This window comes from Polypterus senegalus, chromosome 8 (genome assembly GCF_016835505.1).
Source record: "Polypterus senegalus isolate Bchr_013 chromosome 8, ASM1683550v1, whole genome shotgun sequence".
Classification (NCBI taxonomy): Eukaryota; Metazoa; Chordata; class Cladistia; order Polypteriformes; family Polypteridae; genus Polypterus; species Polypterus senegalus.
In genome coordinates this window covers 155,691,082-155,710,326 of record NC_053161.1, presented here as the reverse complement: position 1 = coordinate 155,710,326, position 19,245 = coordinate 155,691,082, and positions in this window count along the sequence as shown.

The following is a 19,245-nucleotide window of genomic DNA, read 5'->3' as shown; positions in this document are numbered from 1 at the left end:
TTCTGAGAAGGTTGGCATCTTTCATCATCTGCAGTAAGTTGCTGCAGATGTTTTACCAGATGGTTGTGGCGAGTGCCCTCTTCTACGCGGTGGTGTGCTGGGGTGGCAGCATAAAGATGAAAGACGTCTCACGCCTGGACAAACTTGTTAATAAGGCAGGGCCCTATTGTAGGAGTAAAGTTGGACAGTTTAACATCTGTGGCAGAGAGACGGGCACTAAGCAAACTCCTGTCAATCATGAAGAATCCACTGCATCCACTTAACAGTGTCATCTCCAGACAGAGGAGTAGCTTCAGTGACAGACTAAAGAGATCGTTCCTCCCCCACACTATGCGACTCTTCAAATCCACCCGGGGGAGTAAATGCTAATCATTAATTTTATTTTAATTATTTGTCTATTACATCTGAGAATATTTAGAGTTTAAATGTTTTAAGTTGAAGCACACATTTTTTCAGATGTTTGATGCAACAATTCTTGTTTATTATGTACTTAAGCAAAGTAAACCATTGCATTTTTATGAACACCCTAATTAGAGCAGATAAGGCTAATACAGAATATCTCTTAATTATTTTGGCAGAGCTGGTTCTAGCATTCTTACTACCTTAGGTGAAACTGTTAAAGTTGCCACCAAACCTTACATTGTATTATTGGTGGTGTGTTTAGGGGTAAAAAGTCATCAGAGGCTTTAGCCCATGATCTTTTTTTGAGAATGAACAATAATATTTGAAGCTTCTGATGCTATTGTCCATCTTATTTCATTCAGCCCTGATCATTTCATGTAAGGCCATGGGGGTGGGGGGGGGGCTTGCTTCTTTGATTTTTGTAGGGTTTGTAGAAAGTTGCTAAAGGTCAAAGGAAACCCATGCTCTTTTTGTTTTGTTTTTTTTCACTTCCAAGGGGGCTCGATGTTGATCTCTGCAAATCCTAATGACTTCCCTGCATTATATATCTTCGTACGTATATAGGATATTGTAGTTATATAAAATTTTAAAACTTTGAGGTCCCCAGTTGGTGTTTAGAGCATGCTCATATATGATATTATGACCCTAATTCCTCCGGTCCCTCTGAATGTTTTGAGCATGGAGAGATATGCATCTTAGAACGAGTAGTTGATGTTACATTGGATCCAAGGGTCTGTAATGGTTAACAAATGCCACCTCCTTACATTTTGATGTCCTAATTGACTGCATAGTTTACCTATGGTAGATCTGGCCCTGACTCCCAGTCTGTTTTTCCAAGGCTTTGTCAGTCTTCTACTCTCATATAATGTCATAGTATTGTATTAAACTACCGCATGTAGATTTAATAGGGTAAGCCTAATTGTGTGTTTTTTTATATACTTAAGAATATTCAGCCATCCATTATCAAACCAAATGAATAAAACTAAGGATGCGCAGGTAAAGTTAACTAACAGGATTAGGGCCAAAGAATAACCCAACCTTGGACTAGGCGTTCGTGAATTGTTCGATATGCTCATTTACTTGTGTCTTTGCCAGATGTGTACATATGCATACAAATGTGAAATGGGATTTTTAAAAATAGTTTAAAAGAAGTGAGACAATTAAAATTGAGTTTATGTCTTTGTGACTTTGTGACACTCCCCTTTTTGGTGTCGCAAAAGTGTGCAGTTGTACCCTGTTTACCAAGACTCATTAAACCAGGCAAAAAAAAAAGGACACAACCAGTAAGTAAACAGACATGCTTTTTTGTTCATGTTTGTATATTTTATTGACTGTTATGCACATCATGAACATGATTAAAGTTGTTTTGGAAACCTAAAAATGTTTAACTTGATAACTGGAATCAGGCAAGTCTCCCCACAAATACAAACACCCATGGCTTTTAAAGTTTGTGTTTTATCAGAAGGCCTCCCTTTCTGTTTCTTTTCATACTTATCATATTTTAATTTAACCAGTTCTCGAAAATTTGGAAAGTCCCATTTCTGTCCCCTTTTCTTTCTTACCGTACATTTTTTTTTTTTTGGAGCACATGCATTGTCCCAAAGTATAAAAGCTTTTGAATAAATTTTGGTTTTAAAAGATGTTTTCTTCTGTAGTCAAATGTCTAATCTTCCAAAGTCCTAAAAGTGATGTTTTTAAAATCACTCCAATCATTTTTTACATTGTTTTGCTTCTACAAATAGAATTTAGAATACTTTAAGTGGTTTTTATATCTATTTTAATTTCTGGTTTATTTTTCCAGATTACATTTAAGAGGCATTCAGTCTTTACTCATTTATAGATATCACTGATGCCTTATGGAAGCCTCAGCCAAATACACAGTTTTTTTAATAGACTTGCATCCCTGCAGATTATGGTAATATCAATATGTAACAGATTTTATTTCTTTCCCTTCACGTCATTGGTATTTTAATGATTCTTATCATTTATTTTTTTTATTTTTCTTTACTTTCTCTAAATGGGGTTCTTTATATCATACAAATTGAATGGCTGAAAAAGGCTGTCTTACCCTAATTGAATTTTTACTTTGCTAGTTAAATTGCCATTTACTATAATCTTACTCATTCTATCATAGTAGCATTTCTGAATCCACCTAATACATTTTTTTTTCTTGTAACCTGATTTCTTCAGTACCTCCCATAAGTATTGGTTATTTAATTTGTCAAAAGTTTTTTCAATCTACACTTCATACCGCTAATGGGATACCCTTTTTTAAAATATTCTAGTGTATCTTTTTAAAAATATGAGACTATCAGTTATTTTCCTTAATAGTATGGTATTTCTTCCTGTGAGATGATCCTTTTATTATAGTTCTTGGTGATTGGTTACCAGTTTTCCACTTGGTTTCTCTTGTCACTTTTTTGTGGTTTAATACTATGGCCCTCAATAATACTATGTCATTCCAGCTTTGGTGTACAGTAATCCCTACTCGATTGTGGGGGTTGCATTTCAGAACCCCCCCGCTAAAGATGAAAATCCGCAAAGTAAAAACCATATGTTTATATGCTCATTTTTATATATTTTAAGCCCTTATAATCTCTCCCACACTGTTTATAAATATTCCCGCACAGTTATACAGCATAAACCCTTTATATTCTCTTAGTTATTAGGTAAGATTCGTTGAAATTATGTATGTAAACACACTGTTTACATACTACTCACAAACATACATATCGTATATCATTGAGGAGTTTTATTTAATACGTAATACAGTTTTAAACATATTCTAATTGATTAGGTAATATAAAAAGATAAAGATACTGTAGAGCGTCTCCGATATCACATATGTTACAGCCATTACGATAGACAGGCCACCGGCAATAAATACCTGCAATGCAAGAAAAATTGTATAAAATGTGTGTACAGTTACAATAAACGTACGTACATGTATTAAGTACGTAGAAAATGAGTTATGGGTATTCACCAACAGTGACACGACGACTTGTCCGATAACGATGAAATTTACTGCACTGTCACAGCTCTTCTAAAGTAACCTCTTCAGACGACTGTGTAGCACCGCCATCGTCGTCTGGACTTTCTTTTTCCACTGAAGGCGTACTAGACGGTGTTTTGTGGGTAAGGAACATCGTGATGGGCAGTTGCTGGCACTGCTTTTTCATTTGTGTCAAGAGGTTCTTACACACTTCCGTGGTGCCGTCAAGAGCATTTTTAAATTGCAAAGAACGAAATCATTTGCGGGTCCCATTGTTCAACTGATGTCTGGAGATCTTTTGCCATTCGTAGAATGTTCACAAGATGCTCAAGAGTTAGGCCGGAGTCGTCTTCTTCCTGTGCTGGGTCTTCTTGTTCTTCCTCGCTCACTGACTTGGTCATCTCGGCCAAATCTTCATCGCTCAGCGGCTCGGAGTGGGCATCGAGCAGCTCATTGACGTCATCAAAGGTCATGTCGTTGAATCCTTCTGCTCCTAGCAGTTTTGCCAGCCTGACTGCCTTGTCAACCGCCGAGTGATTAATTTCTTCTGCAGAAAAGCACTTATTGTCGTGCACAACTTCTGGCCACAATTTCTTCCAGCAGGCATTAACAGTCTCTTTCTTCATATCGTTAAGGGCCTTCTGCACGTTCACCATACATGATGTGATCATGTACTTATGCCAGAACTCCTTCAGGGAAAAGTTATCGTCTGTGTCCATTGCCTCGACCATGTGTTGCAGGCTGTTCCTGGTGTACAATGCCTTTAAAGCCCGGATAACTCCTTGATCCATTGGCTGAATCAGTGACGTCATATTCGGCGGCAAGAACTCTATTTTTACGCCTTGGTAGGATAGATCCAAGGGATGACCTCCAGCATTGTCCAGAAGTAAAAGGACTTTGAACTCCAGCCCTTTCTCTGCCAGATAGATCTTTACCTCTGGGATGAAACATTGGTGAAACCAATCCAATGTTAGGCGTTTCGTAATCCAGGACTTGGGGTTGTGTCCAGTACACAGGCAGCAGGTTTTTATTCTTATTTTTCAGGGCCTGGGGGTTTTTGGACTTATAAATGAGCCCAGGCTTTATCATAAAGCCCGCAGCATTGCCGCACATGACTAGTGTGATATGATCTTTGTGAGCCTTAAACCCCGGGGCTTTTGCCTCTTTCTTCGTGATAAAAGTACGAGACGACATCCGGTTCCAAAATAGGGCCGTCTAATCCATATTAAACACGGTTTCAGGAAGATATCCGCCTTCCTCAATGATCGCCTTGAACGTGTCGGTGACATATTTCTCGGCTGCAGCTTTGTCTGCAGAGGCAGCCTCTGTTTGCAGGTTCACACTAGCCAAGTTGAACCTTTTCTTGAATTTTTTTTGAAGCCCTTGCTGGCAGTAAATTCACAGTTCTCGCCGGGGGATTCAACAGAAGTTCCAGGTTGAGGGACGTCGTCTAGAGCATCGCCGGCATCCACAAACCTATCATGAAGTTGCTTGGCCTTTTCTTAGATGATATTGCTGTCCACGGTGATGTTCTTCTTCCGGCAGTCTTCGATCCAAATCCCTAAAGCAGATACCATCCCGACTACCGCCTTATTACGTCCACTTACAGTTCGTTTCGTGCTCTGGTTAAAGGACACTGCGGCCGTAGATCGTATATTCCTTTCCTCCTTCTTAATATAACGAACCATGGACTCGTTGATGCCGTAGTGGCGTCCTACAGCGGCGTAGCTTTTTCCTTCCTTCAACATGTCCAACAATTTTACCTTTTTGGCAATTGTTATCTTCCGTTGACGGTTGGGCACGGCCCCAGAAGCAGTAGCAGGAGCAGATCGTTTTGTAGACATAACAAAGGACTTGACTAGAGTACGCACAAAGAAACACGTTGATGCTAAATGAGCGAGACGAGATGTCAGGTTTAAATGAAATCGAATTCTGCACTCCCTGTCGCTGAGCCAATCAGCATCCAGGAGCTTAACCGTGTGCTCTAAATTGGGTAGCTTCTCAGCCATCTGCCAATAGCGTCCTTTGTCCCAACCTGGCAAACCAACTGAGGAAGCATATACACGTACCAGAAATAAAAAGACCACAGACATCTGCGAATCAACGAAAATTCCGGGATATATTTTTTACATATGATTACATATAATATCCGTGATAGAGTGAAGTCGCGAATGTCAAAGCGCGATATAGCAAAGGATTACTGTATTTCTTTTTTTTTAATTAATTTTATTGATTTTTTTGTAATGATTTTATACAAATAGATCAATTTTTACAAAAAATAGGATTGAAAACAAATCAACCCCCACCCTTGAGAAAGGGAGCATGGCCAACAGAATAAAACTTAAAGGTAGTAAAAATAAATAAATTGATTAGTTTAATAGGCAGATAAAGATAAATGGAGAAGAAAAAGAAATTGGAAGAGAATCTACTTCCTCAGTGCTTTAAGAGCTTATTCTAAAAATATTATTGATTAGACCCTTCCCAGGTTTTGAAAAAGTTCAGCACAGATCCTCTAAACTGAGAATTAGATTTTTTTCCAATTTCAAATAATATAAAACATCAGTTACCCACTGACTTAAAAGGGAACAGTTAGGATTCTTCCAGTTTAGCAAAATAAGTCTGCATGCCAATAGTGTAGTGAAGGCAATCACAGTTTGTTTGTCCTTCTCCACTTTAAGCTCATCTGGAAGAACACCAAACACAGCTGTTAATGGGTTAGGAGGGATTGTGACACCAAGGCTGTCTGATAGGCATTTAAAAATGTTGGTCCAAAATGATGTTAAGTTGGTGCAGGCCCAAAACATATGACCAAGTGAGGATGGGACTTGATTGCAGAGTTTGCAGGTTGGATCTTGCCCTGGAAATATTTTGGACAATTTTAAGTGAGACAGATGTGCTCAATATATAATTTTGAGTTGAATAATTGTATGCTTTGCACATATGGAGCTCAAATTAATTCTCTGCATTGCTACCTTCCACTCCTTTTCTGATATGTTGAGTGAGAGATCCTTTTCCCATTGTCCTCTTGGATCTTTGAAAAGGAGGGACTGTAAAATAATTTTATTTCGAGTCCTCGAAACTGAGCAATATTTTTTCCAGCATAGAGGAAGGTGGGAAATGGGGAAAATCGGGCAGGTTCTGTTTAACAAAGTTTCTAATTTGAAGATAGTGAAAGAAATGTGTTATTGAAATATTTTATTTGGAATGTAATTGTACATAGGTTACAAATATGTTGTCTACATAAAGATCTCTAAGCAATTTAATTCCAAATGTTTTCCAGATATTAAAATATGCATAAGTTTGCGAGGGTTGAAAAAGGTGTCTCTTTATGCAGAGGTGCCACAGATAAAAGATTCTCCATCTTAAAATGCTTTCTACATTGGTTCCATATTCTGAATGATTGAAGCACAATTGAGTTATTAGTATATAGGCGATAACTTGCATTTATTGGGGCACAAAGCAGGGAATATAAAGAATCTCTGCAGGATTTTATTTCTATTGTGGACCAGGCCTGTGTATGTTCATCTATTTGTGTCCAGGTTTTTATAGCTTGTATGTTTGCTGCCCAGTAATAAAACTGAAAGTTAGGTAGAGCCATGCCACCTTCTGCCTTATGTGTTTGTAGGGTCGCTCTTTGGATACGTGGATGTTTTGAGTTCCAAATAAATGAGGTTATGGTTGAATCTAATTGCTTAAAGAATGATTTATTGATGTATATTAGAATGTTTTGAAATAAAAAGAGAAGCTTAGGAAGGATATTCATCTTAACAACGTTAATTCTTCCAGCTAGAGTGAGATGAAGGGTTGACCATCTATGCAATCTGCAGTCTTGCTTAATTTTTTCCATAAAACGGCAAAGTTTTGTTTATAAAGAGCTTTGTTTACTTGTGATATTTCCCCCTAGGTATTTAAACTGATCTGCAATAATAAAAGGGAAGGTGTCCAATCTAATATTGTATGCTTGAGAATTCACTGGAAAGAGCACACTTTTATTCAAATTTATTCTGAGACCAGAGATCTTTTGAAATTCTGTAAGTGCTGTTAAGACTGCAGGCACAGTATTTTGTGGTTCTGATATATACAAAACCAAATCATCTGCATATAGAGAAATTTTCTGTTCAAGTACTTCTCTGATAATCCCCTTTATCTCATAAGCATTTTGACAGTGAACTGCCAGTGGCTCAATGGCGATTGCAAATAGCAGTGGTGACAAGGGGCATCCTTGTCTGGTACCATGTTCTAGTTTAAAGTAGTCTGAACAAATGTTAATACAAACTGAAGCTTCTGAATTGGTATACAGTAGTTTGATCCATGCGCAAATGTTCGGGCCAAACCTAAAATTCTCTAATGTAGTGAAAAGGTAGTTTAATTTAATTATATCAAATGCTTTTCTGCATTTAACGATAAAAATATCACCGGGGTGTTTGACTTTGCAGGTGAACAGATTGGAAGTGTCAGCCTTTAATAAATCCATTTTGATCTTGTGATATTACCGAAGGCAGCATTTTCTCCATCCTTCTAGCTAGAACTTTGGAGAGTATCTTAACATCATTATTCAGAAGTGAAATTGGTCTGTATGATGCACATTGTAATAAGTCCTTATTTTGTTTAGGAAAGACGGTGATTAATGCTTGTCGAAAAGTTTGAGGTAGAATTTGATTGTCTCTAGCTTCTGTAAATGTAGGTAATAAGAGTGGAGCTAGCTGAGTGGAAAATTTTTTATAAAATTCGACAGGGTAGCCATCAGGGCCTGCTGCTTTCCCGCTCTGAAGTGATTTTATAGCATCTAGTAATTCTTTCTCTTCTTTGAACTCAGTAGAGTATAAGGATTTAGTCCTTTAGTTTAGGAAGTAGTCTCTAAATGTGGGCATTATAATATTTATGGTCAATGATTTTATCTCCATTCATGTTTGTGATTGCTGGGATTGTATTGTGAGCTTCTTGCTTGTGGATTTGTTGAGCTAAGAGCTTATTGGTTTTCTGTCCATGTTCATAGTAATGATGTCTTAATTTAAAAATGAGTTGTTCGGTTTCTTTGGTTGTTAAGAGGTTGAGCTCTAAATACAGAGCTTGTCTTTTCCTATGAAGAGCCTCACTTGAACACCTGGCATGTTCTTGATCTATTCTAGTAATTTCACTGGTTAGCTCTGATACCTACTTGGTTTCTAATTTATTTCTGTGGGAAAGATGTGAAATAATCTGTCCTCTTAAGAAGGCCTTAAGAGTTTTCCAGAGTATTCCTGCAGAGACCTCTGAGGATGTATTTGTATCTAGGAAGAAACTGATTTGTTTTGATATAAATTCTGTACAGTTCTCGTCTGCTAATAGAAGTGGGTTAAGAAGCCATCAGCGAGATGAGTATGTGTAGCATAATGATTTTAGCTCCAAGATCAGAGGGGAATGGTCAAAATAACAATAGCGTCGTACTTGCAAGATTTAATCGTAGGCATGAAATTATTATTATTATTATGAAGACATGTTTTTTTTAATGTCATCATTGGTCGATGCCCAAATTGTGTACTTAATTCTACAGTACTTCTAATTCTGTCTGGTGTTTTATTTCTGTTACACTCCTAACCTGGTGTCCTGAGTTGGTTTGTCATTTGGTGGGTGTGGCAATGCGCTGTACCAGTGTGTGCTCCTAACACCACCACCACTCCTTTAGAGGGAGTTGTGTTTTTTGATGGTCATTTATTTTGTTGCCTTGTTTCTTTTGACTTTGTTTAATCTTGACATTTATTTTATTATGTTCTTCATTTTCTATGTTTTTATGTAGCTCTTTGTAATAGTTTTCAGATTTTCTTTTGACTTATTCATCATTTTGTTTAATGCAAGCAACCTTTTTGCCCACTGCAGGAGCAGCCACAGCTAGGATATTCAATGAGTGCCTGAAAAGACAAACCACAGGTTCATTTGACATGCAGCATGACAAAAAACTAATGCTAACTTTTAAGTCCGTTTACAATCACAGTGGATGGATGCCTGTATACCAAAAAAGCAAATCCATGAACAAAATTACAAATGCTATGACAGAGCATGTTGCTAATGAAATGCATTCAATCTATTTGGTGTAAAAAGGAGAAATAAAAAACTTACTCAAAACCCTTTAAACCCCATGTATGTAATGCCGTCGCATTTACTTCACCAAAGCAGTACTCCCACAAAAGTATGAAGAATGCAGGCAAACTAGTATACTCAGATATTACGTAAATTGGCTATTTTGCATGGATAACAAATCTGTGGTCTATCCCCTCATCTGAACCATATACTGTATAAGCACTATAATAATAACTGTAAACTAATAAACAAGAGCTTACAAAACTCAAAGCTCAGGGAGTTAACACTTTGTAAGGGGAGAGAAATTAGATATTTCCTTCCAGAAGCACATGGCCTCTGCACAATATCACTGTAAATTTGTACGCGATAGTGTTCGTATTCTTGCGTGCACAATTTGAGAGCTTCATTTAAAAACCACACTAAAATAAAATGTTTTTTTTCGTGATTTCTTTGTATCTATATATGCATATTACATTTATGCTTCTACAGTATCCTGTATGATTATTGTATAGGGATTTATGAGTTTACAGCGAAAGAACTGCCTTAACGCTTGTCAGGACCACAATCCCTTTAAACAGTTTGTGCCGTTAATTGTAGAGGACTAGTCTGAGAGACCCAAGCAGGCATCGGGTAGACTAACAACACAGAGTGAGGCAGTGCAGAGCCATACTTCTACGTTAAATCAGAAATGTTACAGGTAGAAAACTGTAGAGGGGGCAGAGTTCGCACCAGAAGGAGCATTATAAAGTGGTCTAGGGGGGGCAGCTGCTCAGAGTGAAACAGCTTGTTACAGAAGCAAAAGTGGACAAAAACATAGAAGGTACCACACATGTCCAGGATGCCTGGACCGCAGAAAAACTGACTGCTGCTCAATGTGCCAGGAGCCATGATGTTACAGTAATCACAAAAATGTAAGTGTGGTGTGTGATGATTATTGTACAGTGTAATTCTTTTTTTCCCATGTTTTCTAGGAAATGTTTAAGATTAGTTTGTATAATGTTCAGGGAAGAGGTATTCAAAATGTTTGCACAGGTATTATTTGTGGCTGGATTTATGAATTCTGTATGAATGTATGTATATGGTAGGTCACTGAAGACCTGGGGTATATAATAGTGTTTGCTGAAACTTCCATGTATAGTAGGGCTGAGAAAGTTCCAAAAATCTCATAAATTGGTCTTGCCAGAAGACATGCAACTGAGAAATAACTGCATAACTGATGATTGATATTGTTAATATCAACAACTAGCAAAATACCCGCGCTCTGCAGCGGAGAAGTAGTGCGTTAAAAAAGTAATGAAAAAGAAAAGGAAACATTTTGAAAATAACGTAACATGATTGTCAATGTAATTGTTTTGTCACTGTTGTGAGTGATGAGTGTTGCTGTCATATACACACACACACATATAAACATATATATATATATATATATATATACATATATATATATATATATATATATATACATATACAAACTGTTGACAGTTTTTCTATAGTGTCGTTTCTTGTGACTGAAGACAGAGATATAATTAAAGTTAGTAAAAAATCTTTTATTAATACACACCAGGCAAAGGTAAAATGACAGAGAAGCACAGTCCTAGGACACCTGCCCTTCGTCTGCCTCGAGGGGTTGGTGTCCCAAATTTTTTATAGGTCCTTTGTCTTGTGACTTTAGTTGCACAAGAATTTCAAAACATTACATCTTACAACATTTTGCTTGGATCAGCATTTACCACATGCTTTAAGTTCATCAGTTGGTCACTTGTGGTTTTAGTTCATCAGTTGGTCACTTGTGGTTTTTTGTTCGTTAGGAGAAACAAGAAGTTGCATTTGTCATGTGCACTATGGACAAGACAGGGTCTGCATGGCTTTTGTCACGTACACCAGATTGATCAAACTGTTTATTATATATACGTATATTATATATATGTATGTATGTATGTGTGTGTATATATATATATATATATATATATATATACACACACACACACATATATACATATCTACATATACACACATACATATACATACACACATACATACGCACAAATATATATATATATATATATATATACATACATACATATATACATATACACACATACATACTGTACATACATACACACACACATATACAGTATATACTCTTTGGGGTGCCAGAATCCATCAAGGAAGAAAAATGAAAAACATTATTTGTACAAAATCTTAATTTATTTATCCATTTCTAAATAATTAAATGGGCAGGCTATTTCGTATCAGTGCAATACGCTGTTTGTTAAAACGGCTGACTCCCGCTCTTACGTGCAAGTCTGCGTGGATATTATAAACTATCGTATCTGTTCAAGTTCTATTTAAATTTTAAATAGAAGGAATTTTTATTTAGTCGACAGAAATATCTTTGGTAGGAATGTAAGTTAAATATAGGCATCATTGCACAAATTTTTCTTCACCTTACAAATGTAAAGAGTAAATTTGCCTTACATTCCAACCAAAGATATTTGTGTCGACTAAATAGAACTTGAAAAGATAGATTTTTTCGAATGTGATCGCACAATTCAGATCAAGTTGACGCGCACCGATGCATCGAGCCCTCGTGCTATTGTGGTTTCGCCTGCGTGCCTCAATAAGTCACCCTCCCCTCGCTCTTACTTTTTTACCGTTCATCTAATGAATACACTGAGTATTGCTTTACCAAAACAATCATTGATGGCGAATTAAGTATCCATTATTCATAAAGCTTCAATTGGTGATTTGTCTTTCTGCATTAACCGCATATTTTTTCATACGTCTCAAACCAAGGGGATGCAAGGGCAAAATGAATCAGGAAGCGCGCGTACATACTCCGATGCACCCCCTTTCAGGAATCGAACCTCAGACGTCGGCGCTAGAGGCGAAGCTTCTACCATTGCGCCACGGCGTGTGGTTTGTCTATTTGAGAGTATGTAGATCGGGCTATATATATATATATATATATACCCACGCTTCGCAGCGGAGAAGTAATGTGTTAAAGAAGTTACGAAAAAGAAAAGGGAACATTTTAAAAATAATGTAACATGATTGTCAATATACAGTAATTGTTTTGTGAGTGTGATGAGTGTTGCTGTCATCAAGGATTTGATTATCATTATTTCTTTCAATCAGGTTCGTATTTATTTGTAGGATGTGTTGTGTTCAAGTTACATTCCGTGTTTGTCAATCGTTATAAAGATAACAGGTTTCATTCATTGATTTGTTTCTTACTGCATCAATAAACAGCTCGTCTTCCTCTTTATCTGAGACGTGACACACTGCATGCACAGGTTTTTTTTTACACTGTCTTCCTTTAGCGGGACATTCACTTTTTCCACCGTGTGCTTTGTTTCCGCAGTAGCTGCACTTATGAATATGCTTGTATGTATCACACGCTTCATATTTTTTGCTGCCTTCTCAATTGTGTAATTCGGTTTTTGTTCAGCACTGTTTGGAACTGTTGCTTTTTTGTCTGTGCACTGTGTCAGTTCACGTGAGCCACTCGGTGTACATGCATCGAAGTTTCCCAGCTGTGGTGGTGCCATCTCGTGCGATGTCCACGGCTGTATGTAATGTTAGTTAAGACCCGGCACTTAAAACTTTCTCTCGCAGTTTCGCTGAGTTTGTGCCAAACACCACCCTGACCATCTCATCTTCCTCTGCATAAGCACAGTCCTTCACCCGTGAATATTTAGCGGCAGTGTTTCTATTGGATTTTCGCTGACGGACAGCCTTATATGGGCAGGCAATAAATTACGTGGGAGGCGTAACTCCGTCTCCCACGGGCATTGAGCAGTCTATTATAGTATATGGACGAAAAAATAGGTTCCAGTTAGGACCATTACCCATAGAATTTCGAAATGAAACCTGCCCAACTTTTGTAAGTAAGCTGTAAGGAATGAGCCTGCCAAATTTCAGCCTTCTACCTACACGGGAAGTTGGAGAATTAGTGGTGAGTGAGTCAGTGAGGGCTATGCCTTTTATTAGTATAGATGAATTTTGTCAATATCGCCCAGCGCTAATATGTCCCATTCTTTATATTTTCTCTCATATTCTTGTCTTATTTTTTCATTTTTTAATTGGTATTTTTTCATTTTCTAATTGGCTAATGTTAATCTTTCACATTCCTTTCCCTGTTCTTGTTCTATTTCTTATAACTGTTGCTATGAACTGATGATTGGGGGAAAAAAACACTGGTTTAAACTTAAAGCCAGTTACACTCAGGAGAAAAAAAAATGTATTTTATTACTAACTAGTGCCTTTCTTTTTATATCTCTCAAAGTATGTCCTTTGTCTCTTTTATTTTTTTCTATAGCTGTCTTTTAAATTGTTCTTTTAAGATTTTTTAAGACTTTTTCACAGTTTCTTTGTTTGCTGCTTTTCCTTCATTTCAGTTGCACAGTTGAAATCTCTTGTTTTATTTTCTTGTTTTGTTATTAAGTTTTCAAAAAACGTAACTAATTTTTGGTGCATAAATATTTATAATGGTAAAGTTTTTCCTTCTCCATTTTAATTTCCAGTGATACCAGTCTTCCCCCTTCCTTCCATATTTCTTTAAATTTTCCTACCTTAAATTTCCCACCATAAATCCTACTTCGGTATTCCTGTTTCATTTGTGCCAGAAAAAAGGCCTTCCCTCGATCATCCTCAATAAGTGTCTGAGTTCAATGATGCTATCACACACGTGTGCAGACATATCTCTTTGTACTGATTTCAGGTAAGAATAAATAGGTTCTCTTTGTACTTTATATTTTTTACATTGTACATTGATTGTGGTGACCTTCATATTTTTTAAGGATTTGTATCTCCTGCTAGCTTTTTCTTGTTTTTGTCCTTGCTTTCAGTTCTAGATCTTTTTCTCGTTACAGTTGTTTCTACTTTGATCGGTATCCTCATTGCTTTGTCTAGTGGGGATGTGTGAAATTTCCATCTTGTCCTTGTCAGTTGATAGATCATACTATTCCCTCCCTTGATGTTCTACATGTTTGTTTTTACTAAGAACAAACTTAAATTTAAAAGTACTAGGGGGCTCTGCCCCCTGCTCACTTCACTCACCCACCCCTGGGTTTGGTTTACCGGATATACAATTTGTTATTTTCATGGGAATTGTTACATATGCATTATTTTCACTTTTACTTTAAAGCTTTATTTCTGGCCCCGGGCCTAGTTACATCTCTTTCTCACAGGACGAAGAACACTGCTTGCGTTGTGAAGGGGGCACAGCTGAATGCACGCTAAGGAGATTCCGTTGGATCATCTGCTGTCTTTCTGTTCCTTGTCTCGCTGCCCAATCATTTCAAAGCCTATACAGCAGCTGTACTTTTGCCACTTCGCGTCTCTGCTGCTTGCATTGTTAGGGGTTATAGGGTGGCTGAACACACGCAAGGAAAAGCAGTCAGATCATTTGCTGGCTTTCTGCTGCTGTCGAGCTGTGTGTTTTGCCTGTCACTGAACTTCAAATTGTCTGCCGAGAGGATCACGTCTCGTCTCCCTCCCAAAGATTTTTTTTTTGTAATAGAGAGATAGATTAGAAGGATATCTGCGATTGTAGTTATTTGCTCTTGTGTTGACTGAATCATCTACCTTATCCATTCCTCTGCCATTTCTATATTTGGAGTCTTGCTTCCTTCCATTTTGTTTTCTGTGCCTAAATAAATCTACTCATAAATACTATTTTTTCCCCCAGTCAAAGCCTTCCTACTCTTTTCCCTTGGGGAGGAAAAATAATCCTTTCTCCTTCTGTTCTTCACTTGTTAATTGGACCCTTATTGGGTTTTCACAGAGTTTTGTTTGAGTGTGATTGAGGGAAGTATCTATAGACACAGTTTACCTTCCCAACACAGGTTGCACTTTAAACCCTGTGTACAAGCTACAACTATTTTGTTATAGTTTCTGCACACCTTATATTCAGAAGCTAAGTGTCTCATTTGCCTAATGAAAAAAAAACTCCTCTGTACCTAGTTGTAAAGTTAGAGGCAGATGCTACTCTCATGTCATGATCCAGGAGCACTACACTGTTATTTTCATGCTGCACCAGTTGAAAAAACACTTGTGTAGAGTATAATTATCAAGTTGTTGGTGATGATGAACAATTGAGGATGATATTTGCTAAGTTTTAATATGCCCATTTACAAGATGTTTATAGTTTCAATTAAATCAAACTTTAGCACTGCATTCAATATCTACAGTTGTTTCGATCATTTAGTTTTATATACTATGCCAGTTTGAGAAAACACAAGATTTAATACATTGGCCTCATTTTCTTATTGCCTTGTAGAAAGGCATTCAAATTCAGGTTGTACTTGCTCAAGCAATATTTTGTTAAACATTTAGGTTCAAGTTTAAGCTATGCCATTAAATAATTTTTTAATTCCTTCGAGATGCTTCTAAGTTATTTTTGTGTTTCAGTGTAAAAAGCATGATGTAGTGCAGTTGAGGTTTATTTCAAAGTGTTCATAAACAAATAACTGTCTTTTACAATGAAACACTGTGATCAGTCTTTGTGTTTGTGTGTGTGTGTGTCTCTGTGTCTGCATAAGTAACAAACTGGCACAGCCCCAACCCCAAGGTTTGACAGAGCACACGGAGGCATTAACACCATTGGCAAAGTCTTGGTTCTAAATGTAAAAATAATTCTTGAATTTGTAATGTATGAAAATTGTCTCAATTGACCTACCATTCATTTCAAAGTCTTTGTTGCGTCTATTCAATTATGTTGTTGTGTTGACACCAACAGTTATGTCTGCCCACATTTTGCACTATAGATGGAGGCAGGACGGCATAGTCATTAAGTTCCTGTTATGGACTTCAACAACCTGTACTTGTGGGTTCAAACACCAGAAATGTGTAATGTGTGGATGTAGCAAAATGCTGAAAGATGCTGTACATTTGTGCATTTTCAAGTCTGAAATATGAATTCCTTTTGTTCCCTTTTGGACAATCTACTTTGCAAAAATTAAAAGCTTTTCATTGTGTCTGACACATTTGTAGAGTTATTAGGCCAGAAACTTTGAAACTGTCATTTGCCAGAGCAAGTAGCTCAAGCCTGTATCTGTGCTGTAATTTTACTTTATTGACTTGAGTGAGATTCACTGATGACTGTTTATGTTCAGTTACACTGTTGTACGGACACCCACAAATACTGCTGTATACCTGGTTACTGGTGCGCAAATGAATTAATTTAGAGTAATACACATCATCAATAAAGAATGCTGATATTTTTTGGGTATTTAAGTGTAATGGGCCAGGTACAAATTCCACTGGTCACTCAGTAATTGCTGAGGAGGCTTTACATTTGGAGATATTTGCCAAAAACTGTTCTCTTATTTGTATTAATACAGGCTTATGGGTGTTAATGCATGGATGAGCAAAATGCTGAAATAAAGCCTAAAAATACAAAACTTGCATATTAAAATTTTCAGCAGGATCTCCTAAGTGCATTGATCACTGAACCATTGCAGTGGAACCTTTAGGTTTGGAGAAAATTGCAAAAAGCTGTGTTTTAATTGTGTGGATGGATGGCTGGGCAATAAGCAGTAATGGATGGACATAGAAACATGATGAAAAAAAGACTAAATATTCACAAATTGAATTTCAAAATGTTTAGCAGGATCTCCTGAGTGCATTGATCACTGAGCTATTGTAATGAAACTTTTACATTTGGAGAAAATTGCAAAGAAATTGTGTAATTTGTACACTGAACAGAAATGTCAATTTATGGGAAATAAAGTCTAAAAATGGACAAATTGTATATTAAAATTTAGAGCAGGATTTCCTCATTTCATTCATCATTATACTTTTTGAGAGGAAGCTCGGGATTTTGAGGAAATTGTCAAAAAGTGGTATGTGAGATTCATAGCAGAAATGCTGCCAAATGTCCGGGTAAAGCCTGATAGCAATATGAATATAGTTTGTGTAAAATATTATTTAATCTTCCTTTTCTTGCCATTTTTTTGGTTGAATATATTTGTGCTACCTAATTGAACCTTGCAGGATAGACATTTTGATGAAAATTTGGTTTTAAATCAGATTTTCTGAACTTTTCCCCTTTCGCTCAACGAGTGAAGCCTGTGCTGTCTTCCAGTAGGCACTCTATCCGGAATGTTTAAAAATAGAAAACGTGCCAGAAATCTTTAAAATCTTGGAGTCAGGGAGCTGTCTGGAATGTGTTCTATGTGTTTATCACTGAAGCTTTGGAATTAGGGAACATCTCTGTGTTTTTTTTGGTGTTTTGTGCCAGCAGCGTTCCGGCTGCAGATGCTTCTGAGTGAAGCCGAAATTCAGAAAAAAAATAATAAAAAATCAAAAATCGGGCGTATTGGGGCAGCGAAGGTGTCATTGTGACTGCCGCGGACCTGGGCATTGCCCTGACCAGTTAAGCCAAGGCAGAGGTCAATTTCTCAATAAAATATTTTCCGGCGAGTCACCATTGAACGGGAATATGACAGTTTAGGGTGGTGCTGCTGGCACGGGTGGGGGCTGAGGCTGCGGAAAAGGTGGGGGTCACCAGTGTGCGGGGCCCTGTTCCGGTTTGTTGCATAATTGGGCTTCATCCATAAAAAATTATTTCATACAAAAAAATATGGCTCATTACGATCGCCTTGCCAAGATTGGTGGGGGGCAAAAGAATTTCGGGGGAGTCAGGCCATAGTGGAGCTGTTGAGCCTTTAACTTCCAGGGCTTTACACGGATACAATGACAATTGACAGAGATGGGAAATCTCGAATATCTGTGCAAGCACTGCATTTGACTTTGATTTATTTTGTTTAAATGTTGATTATGATGATTGTGTTTATTCTTTTTTATTAAAATTATAATTTTTTTAAAAGACTGTCTATCCGATGTGGTGTTCCCTCCCCTTACTGGGTGGCGTAATCGGTCAGTTATTTCTTGGGTATTGAGTGGGGTGGAGTTCAGGGGAGTTAGGCATTTAGGTGTCCCCCTGCCGGTGAAAGAAAAAAAGACAATATATAGTGCTCTCCACCTCCTTACAAATGTCCTTTCACACATCACTGTAGTTGGAAAAATAGTTAAAACGAGAAAAGCTACACGTGCGAGGTCTTTATAGATGGCACAAATCTTGAAGATATCACGCCAGAACTTTTCAGCTGTCACATCCTTTTCCTGAAATTTACATTTCATATGCTCATCTCAATGGAGTTCCATCAAGGAGCATCTTATATTTGACCAGTCGAGTGAATATAAAGATGGGAAAAAGAGGATAAACGAACAACATTACAACATTAAGTTCAGAAAATTAGTTTGAAAAATGTTGCTTTTTAAAATCTACACTCAAGTTCATCATGTAATGTTTCTAAATAGCTCATAATTCTTTCGCACAATTTAGTTTTGATATCTTGAGACTGCGAATCGAGGAAACTATAGCATTGGAAAAATTGTTAAATCCTTGTCTTCTTTCATATGTAAACTGCTATCGTATTTTGGAATTTCACGATTATACAAACAGTATCAATGATTGTGAAATTGGGTTCAACTGGTGATTTATTGAAATTAGGCAAAAGGTCATTCAAAAATAAAATACCTGAGCGCACAACACTGTCTTAAAGTTGTTTAAAGTTTAAAGCAGTTGTCACTATATCGTAAAGTTCACAGTGACAATGGATACTTGATTCAAAACTCAACCAACGATTTTAATTATAGTTGAGGAGCACATTATGTTTCTCACTTGTCGTTTCACAAGATGGCTGAAAGCTATATTTTTAAGGATACTGTGTTTATTTGTTGTGTTAACGGTTTTCTTTACAACGACCTCAACACCTTCCATTGTT